This window comes from Callospermophilus lateralis, unplaced genomic scaffold (genome assembly GCF_048772815.1).
Source record: "Callospermophilus lateralis isolate mCalLat2 unplaced genomic scaffold, mCalLat2.hap1 Scaffold_1122, whole genome shotgun sequence".
In the NCBI taxonomy this organism is placed as follows: Eukaryota; Metazoa; Chordata; class Mammalia; order Rodentia; family Sciuridae; genus Callospermophilus; species Callospermophilus lateralis.
Genome location: NW_027511483.1, coordinates 338,771 through 347,928, shown reverse-complemented (window position 1 = coordinate 347,928; position 9,158 = coordinate 338,771). Strand labels below are relative to the sequence as shown.

At 31.8% G+C, this 9,158-nt stretch overlaps 1 pseudogene; it reads left to right on the top strand.

Annotated features, from left to right (window-relative positions):
* The first annotated feature begins 851 nt into the window (after nucleotides 1-851).
* Nucleotides 852-1,001, top strand: LOC143389320 (U2 spliceosomal RNA; annotated as a pseudogene).
* Nucleotides 1,002-9,158: the final 8,157 nt, after the last annotated feature.

Below are 9,158 nucleotides of genomic sequence, written 5' to 3'. Positions count from 1 at the left end.
ATCATCTTAAGTCAATTTTAAAGTTTTCCTTCCTTAATCTCCAAATCCAATTACCCTAGTAAATATAATCATTATTCCCCAATTTGATTATATTCAGCAAACACATATACAGCTCACATTATGTATAAAACATCATATCAGGCAGATACAAAAACTTTTATATCAAAGTTGAATAGCAAGAAGTTTTTGCTTCCCCCCCAAAAAGAAGTGAGCAATTGTATGGGAAGAAAAATTGATTTTATTTATGTCCTTTATAGATCTAAAGAAATTAAAGTATATTAAGTAAGACTAATTGAGCAAATAATTCTCAGTCATTACACTTAAAATATAGTATATCTGCAAATGTACTCATTTCATTTACATTTATGTAATTGTTACATATAGATCTAACAAATTTTGAGAAACAGTTTTAAAACCAACACTCACATAGCACTATGTACCAGACACTGATCTAAGCACTTTATGTATATTGTTTCATTTAATACTCAAAACAACCCTATGAAGTAGGTATCATTATGTCATTTCACAGATAAATATACTAAGGTACAGTGGACTTAAATAACTTGTCACAATCACCCTGGTATCAAGAGGGAGAAAAATCTGAATCTAGAATAAATCATCATTTCTTTGTAGTAAAAAAAAAGAAAGAAAGAAAGAAAGAAAGAAAGAAAGAAAAATTATGCTATATTTGGCTTTTATACCTGGTACAATAGCAAATATAGAAAGCATTTCTTTGCACTAAAGGAAAAGAAAGGGAGGGAACAAACTCATCAAATAAACTTCTTTTTGCCCTGTCTATACTACCTTAGACTTAAATCCTTTATTTTCTCTGATGCTTTACCTTGATCATGATTGCTTCTCGGCCTTTTGGCTAAGATCAAGTGTACCTTGGTCATGACTTTTATAAAATTTCTAAAAATTGAAAGTATCTTTCACATTATGATGCTTTTTTCTTCTTTTTATGTGTGTATTTTTATTCTGCACAAGTAAGCAGGCATTTAAAAGTACAGAAACCAAGACTCAAGGGTAGAAAGATCTAAGGGTAAAATGCAGTGCTCTTTTCCTCTGACTGCCTCAAACATGTCCTGTTTCAAATCCATATTTCCCAAGAAAGCTGAATATGTCTATTATTTCTTCTAAAAACACTTTATATTTCTTGTCTACCTCATAAAATCTCTTCACTAAATGGTTCTGTGTGGATATTTCTAATGGCCAGAAATTTAACTACCTCTACATCTACACTGTGAGGCTATTTCTGGTGCATTTGGTAAAAAGAGGGATAGCCACAGCTAACTGGAGAGCTGCTTAAGTGACTTTTCCATGCTCAGAGAAGGGATGTAAAACTAATATACTAAATAAAAATCTGTGCCTCTTCACTACTTGACTTTTCTGGAGCTCATGTGCACAAGTCTACTATTCTAGAAAAATACCTTAGAATCAGACTTAAATTTAGTATCTATATGGTAAATTTAGGACCCATGTATGGTGCACACAAAGATTTCCTTTGAAAAGTTGTTAAATAAATATTAAATTCAACCTACATGATTTTGTATAGCCCCTTCTATACAACTATGTATATGACATACAGTATTAATAGGGCTCAGGTGCCAAATACAGTTTTACATTACTGCAAAAAAAAATCATTCTTTTTCTCTTATAGCATTGAATTGGGCCAAAAAGGGGGGAAAACAGCAGCTTATATAGTTTAACCCATGTAAATCAAAAGCGAGTGTTTCATAACTCCATCCAAGTACTCTGTAGTTTTTTCAGTATTATTTTTGTATACCAGGCCCTTCAAATTTTATGAAAACTAAAATAACAAAATTTTCTATTTAGTGATGTTAATGAAAATCGAATCAATTTTGAACTTTCTGTAATGGAATGTACAGTCAATACAATATAATGAAATCTAAATTAATTTTTTCACATGATTTTTACAAAAGTATTTGTAATTTTGTTAAAGTTTACATTGAGTTAACTATTTTACTAGTAGCATATCAAAATTTGTTTTTAGCCAACATCTAATATTTATTTCTGAATTTAAAAACCCCAATGTACTAAAATATAAAACAGGAATTTAAAAACCTCAACATGATAAAATAGGCAGAAGAATGAATCACTTTGTACAAATTAGAGTTTTATTAACATGATTATAACCATTTATTCTTAAAATTATGAAAAACATGGTGAAGACAGTAAACAGTATCTAATGATGAAACACTAAAAGTTGATAATCTTCCTATAAAAATTAGTCCTGAGGGAAGCTTCAAAAGTAACCATGAGTATCTCTCTGAGGGAGAAGAGTTAAAGGGGAAAGAAAGTTTAAAATTGGATTCAGAAAACAAAAACAAGCAAACAAACAACGTGGCTTTTTCATTAGCTCACTAAATCACACATTCAGTTTTACTTCTATTTAAACCAATTCACTTCAAGGGCTAAGAACTGATAAATTTTATGCCTGTTTATCTTCTCTTGGTTAATTCTGAGAGAAATAAAACAAGCAAACAAACAACGTGGCTTTTTCTTTAGCTCACTAGATCATTTTAGGGTCAGACTATGACCACAATAAAAGAAGGGAAATTGGTGGAAAAGTGGATTTCAGTAGGAACAAAAATAAAGAAGGATAGCACTGGATCATCATCCTATTTGATCACTCAAATAAACAAGGTGAAATACAAATAAGGTTGTACAGTAGGCTGGGAATACCTAGAGACTAATCTTTTTTTTTTTATAGAAAACTACTTCACTATATAATCAATTCTAACATTGCACTGCAAATAACCTATACTCAAAAAAATAAAGTAGGAATATAAGACAGCATTACACATCTAACCTATAAATCAAATAGCAATAAGAAAGGCAGAGTTTTCTCTGGATCCCATCTCTGAAGCCAAACTTAATTCCAGGATCACAAGTTACATAAATGTTTAGATACATTATTATGTTCTTTTAAAATCCTATATAGTGCTCAGTAGGAAAACAAAAAACTTTGAGAAGGAAATGAATATCAAATACAAATGCACCATTTAAAGCACTCTAAGAAATAACCTATTATTACATAGTAACTCAAGCCTTTAAAAAAAACTATTCTAATATTAATAAATAGCATATTGTCAATTCCCCACCAAATAAAGCTGTTATTTCCAAAATCTAAATATAATAATATTATTCACAATAGTATTCAAAGTATCATAAACTTTTAAAGGTGGAAAGAAATGTGTATATCTATCTGGTTAACAATCCCCAATAATAATAATGTGTCCAAGATTAAATTTTGGTTAGTTAATAGTGATGTCAACAGTAAAATCCAAGTCTTCAGATAGGCAGCACAGGACTCTTTACACTGCAGTGTAGATTTCTCAGCCACTGATTCCCAAAGGAAAAACTTAAAATCCTATGTTTTGCGGTCTCTAAGATTCCACATAACTAATCCAGTTCTTCACAAAGTATTTAAATAAACATACTATGACCAAATACAACAGCAAAACCTCATTATTTTAAGAAGTACTTTAACAGAGCATTTTCAATGCAAAAGGCTATAATCCATTCTGAGACTATGAACTAAAATCACACATTCAGTTTTACTTCTATTTAACCAATTCACTTCAAGGGCTAAGAACTGATAAATTTTATGCCTGTTTATCTTCTCTTGGTTAATTCTGAGAGAAATAAGAAATAGTTCATTATTCATTTAAATATGGCCTTTTGGGAAATTATCTCTTAAACTCACCAGTTTACAAGTGAGTCTGGGAACATAGTGCATAATTTCATTGCAATTCTTTGATCTAATTTTTCATTTTCCTTTTTTTTGAGATTTCTGTTTGTTTCTGTAAAAAAGGTTCTAATCTTTGAACTTTCTGTATGTAGAACAGTATTAGCTTGGTCTTATTTTCTCTTAATTGTCAACCAAAAAATGTTGTCTCTGTTTTGATATCTTTCTAAGAAATGGGGCTGTATAGTTCCTCACAGAAATAGCTGGTGGCAAGTAGAATAAGACTAAAAGAGGAGAGGCTGAAAGCCTGTGCTCTGAAAGCTAATGTCATTTCTCAAATCAAATTAGCACAAAGAAACATGACTATATAAATATAATGAGGCACTCTGAGCTCCTCTAGATTTCATGAGGAGTACTGCAGGCAAGTTCAAATACAGAAATAACACAAAACACAATAAATCCACAAAGTATGACAGTTTTTAATAAGAATTAAGTCTATAGTGAAGTGACTGAGTAGCCTATCTTCATGAAAATAAATTATCTTCATTTATCTAAGAGTTCACATAGCAAAGAAATTAGTTATTCAAATTATATTTACCCTTCTATTCAAGAATTAATAAGAGCCAGCCTGGTAGTGCATGCCTGTAATCCCAGATAATAAGGAGGCTGAGGCAGGAGAACCACAAGATCAAGGTCATCCTCAGCAATTTACTGAAACCACGTCTCAAAATTAAAAAAACAAAAAACAAACAATCAAACAAACAAAAAAAACTAGGGATACAGTTCAGTGAACTAGTGCTTGCCTAAGCACCTACAAGCCTCTGGGTGTTCAAACCCCAGTAATGCCCCCAAAAAAGAGTCAATAAGAAAACTTACTCTAGATGAGTCATAGGAGGGGCTTGGTTGACCACCTGTTCCCCAAGATGTTGTACCTCCACGTTCATCCATACCTAAGGAAAGAAAAAAGTAAAATATATAAATAAAAAAAAATTTTGGTGGATGTTTTTTGTATGGTATAGCAGAGAATAATTCACATTCAGTAAGTATACTTGCATTTTTATGGAACTAGCTGAATATCAATTCTTGCCCTAGGAATCTGAAGAAGATGCTACTTCAGAGTTCCTTCATCACTATTCCAGTATTCTCTAAGCAACACCCTATGTAATTATGGAATTTCAGAACTAAAATATTTCTTTGGATATTTTAACATTCTAGACTTCTCCATTTCTGTTCCCATCCACTCATACTCCTATGAGTAGATTCTAAACTTCTCCTAGCTTAGTACTGCCTACATGAAAATATGAAACTTTATCTCCTAAACCACAAAATATGAACGAAGCAAGTCAAACAAATATCAATTTTATAAAATTGATTTCTATCAGATCAGTGATCAGATATTCCTTACTAGAGATATCAAATTAAGGCAAACTATATCAAACCATATCAAATCAACATTAGTTATATCAAAACTAATCAAAACATGACAACTTACCCTAGTAATTTTGTTGGTAACACTTTAATGTTCTCTAAAATTACACACAATCTAATTCCAAATAAGCAGAACCACTTTGTGAGAAAGGATCAGTGACCATCACTAAAAAAACAATTCTTTGTTTCTAAATGCACCTTCTGAAGCTTGGGTTCCATTATTTTACCTCCCCATCAGTCCCCAGATGAAGTTGGAGGAATTGAAGATCTCCTAACTTGACACTTCTGCCTTTTCTTTTTTGATAATTCTAGTCTTTCATATCCAGTCTTTCATATCTTTGATTTCTAGGAGGGTATATTCCCTAATCCCAAATTGAGCTTTTTACTAAGATAAATATAAAACACTGGCTTTGCTTCATTTGTGCATGTGAAAATCAAGATGTTACAATGACAATACTCTAGTAAATTTATTTAGGCCCTCTTTCTCTTTCAGAACATTCCTGGAAAGTCTCTGCAATTTAGGTGAAATTGTGGTGTATGGTAAATAAAATGCCACAATCTCTCTGGTAACTTGCCATGGTTCCCAAAGTTCTTTTATAGGACAGAATTATCAAATGAAGGGATGGGTAACAAAGTTGTGGCTCTGCGGTAGAGCGCACGCCTAACACATGTGAGGCGCTGGGTTCAATCCTCAGTACCACATAAAAATAAATAAATGAATAAATGAATGAATAGAAATAAAGATATTGCATCCAACTACAACATTAAAAAATGAAATAAAATAAAAATAACAGGGAAAGGGAGTGAGAGTTTCCAAAGAAGAGCATCCTAATTAATAAGAATTCAGTTCTTAGAATTCTATTTTTTTATGTCTATACTTCTTGTAGCAAGTGTTTAAAAAAAAAACAAGAACTGTTAAAACATGTTAAAGAGTTAAAGAGAAAACATAGTGTTGCATACAGTAGTTCTCTATGTCCAAGGTTTCACTTACCCTGGCAAACTACAATTTCAAAATAGTAAATGGAAAATTCTACAATAAACAATTAATTAACTTTTAATAACTTTTATTACAAGTACATCTATTATAATTGCTCTATTTTATTATTGGTTACTGTAATCTCTCACTGTGCTCAACTTAAAAATTCAACCCTCTCACAGGTTTTATGTATATGGAAAATAAGTGTGTACAGAATTTGGCCTTGGAATAATGTATCCTCTGTAGATAAAGGTGATTTGTGTATAGATAATATTCCTGGTACAATTTCAAGAGAACCAGTATAGTTGAAAACAGAAATTATGTATAAAAATTTAGAATGTTCTGTTCATTCTGGGAGAAACTTTCTTATTAAAGTTTCAAATTTTAAGAAAGCATCTACTAACTTGGAAAGTGTCCTGTAAAAAACACTTTGTGATCATCTTTCCAGTATCACCGATTACCTATGAACTATGTACCAAACATTTTCTGTGCAAACAACACTACAGAGTGGCAGACAGAATTCTTATAAGATCCAATCAAAAAACAAAAGCTTCTGTTTACCTACAAAACTATTCACCTACATTATAATGGTACATGAAACTGCAACTAATTTTATAAAATTTATATGCAAAAATACCACACTTTCATTGATTGTATAATGAAAACTTATTTTGATTAGTCCCATTCTAATGAAAACAATCAGACAAAACTGATTCTTTGTATGACTGAATTTTCTCATAGCATGATTAATATATGAGACTTCCACATTATGTTAAATACATTTTGTAAAAGAAAATACAGAAAAGATGGGTGCTAGCGACAGATAAATCTCAGGCAAATTTAAAAGATATGAAATTCTCTGAAAGCATATACTCTGTTTATTAAGTGGCGCTAATTCCTTCCACAGAGAAACATGAACATTAATTAAATAAAATAGTTATTAATTAGGTAATTGAGCCAACAGCTAAAGAACACTACATATCACTGCTCTTGGATGTGGCAAAGGGCTTAAAGGATGCTATAAAATAACAAAGATGTGGCTAGGTTTTAAAGTCAGAACTCTGTACTTTTATTGTTAACATTCAGACTCCAAGTAAATGGTCATGGCTGGCACTGACAAAGACGCGAGTCATCTTTTTGTATCAATGACTCTTTTTTTACTGAAGACAATAGATTTATAAAAACAGAAATATGACAGGAATAATAAAGCGTTGAAAGCTTTAGCCTAAGACCAAGGTAAGTAGAAGAAAGAAACTGAACATAGAAAATGAACTTCTTAGCACAGATATTATACAAATCAGTCAAAATCCAATAAACAAGTAAATACACCACAATTACAAAAGAGTGATGAGGAGGGGCAACATTTCTGTTAAGATATATCTGAAAATATATCATTCCCATGTATTTTATTTCATTGTCATGTCTAGTACAGACATGTAAATTAAATAATTTTGGAGAAGTTAGCTCCTTTACAGACTTAAATAACAGATTTAAGAGAAGGCTAAGGCTTAGAAATAACTGAGTGATAGACATAATTAGAGTATTGTTAGAACTTTCTGGTAAGTTAATCTGTCCTGTTTCTTTTCTAAAGGATAATCAAGAATTAATATACAAATTTAAATATTCCTTTCCTTTTAAAATCTTTTATATACAGAATCTCTTAGTACCTGCCTTTCTGAATAAAACCAATTTAAACAAAATCTAATATGTTTTATTTCACATGCTTCATTTTTAAAAAACCATGCTTACTTTTATTTTGTATTTTCCATAACAAACATGGGATTTGAGGCTTCATTTTTTAAAACAATGATTTCTGAATTTAATGAAAGCAATCTGCCTCCTTTAGTAATTAAAAGCAATCCAGAAACTATAAACATACCAATATTTCTCTCAGAGGTTGGGAGAAGGAACAAAAAGTTGAAACTGCATTTTCTAGATGTCAGAAAGTCGGCTAGAACTCTAGCTCAACAGTAGAGTGCTAGCCTATCATGTGTGAGGCACTGGATTCAATCTTCAGCACCACATATAAATAAATAAACAAATAAAGGTATTTGCCCACCTATAACTAAAAATATTAAAAAGATGTCAGAAAGTAATATTCTTTGAGGACCAGATAGTCTTTATGTAGCATTAAATTACTCTCTTTTCAATTAAAAAAACTCAGATACAGTCTACCTGCTTCTCTTTCACTGCCACCACCACCACTACCACCATTTGTTTTTGAATGAGGACTCTATCTACAGTCAATCATAAAATCATCTCTCAGCTTCAAAACCATTTTTCCCCCTCATGGTGCTAAAACAGAGTCCTTCCTAAAGGCTTTCCTAGGTTTACATCCATCACCAAAAACTGGAAACAGATTCCTTTTAAGGGAAATGATTTTTGTATGCCCTAAACAACTGCTTTTTCCCCAGAGGCCCTACAAACAAAGATTATCAACACTACAGAATTTAAAGCACTTCAGGGAGACATCACTCAAAATGCAAACAGGTTCAGACAAGACCCACCTAGAGGTAAAAAGGTTTGAAAAAAGGTGCAAAGCTGTTGACACAACAACCCATTTTCTTCTACTACTTTTCCCTAGAAAACCAAACACTAGGGTAAACAGAGAAGGAAGACTGGAATTGGGAGAGTTTACCAAGCTGATGAACAATGAAAGGAAGAAAGAGGGAGATAAAAAAAAAAGAAAGGAAAGTGGTACATCCCTACAGCAAAGGCAGTGAGAATAGCAAGCCAATATGGCCACAATGCTTAGGCACCATGCATTAGACTCCAGCCCCGTGGAAGAGATACATATGGAGTTGGAAGGAAGAGCATAGGGGTGCCTATACAACTCAATCCCCTCAAACACTGTCTTTTCCAGCAATAAAATTGAGTTTTTTTTACTCTAGCAAGTAAAACATATTTGAAAAATTGCAAACTCCAGCACTGTCAGAAATAAGTGAAAAGTAATATACGTTGCAGGATTATCATCTGCTATAGGGAGATTCAATAAATGTTTTGATGAAAGAAAACTGATTGGAGATAACTATCTGATAACCA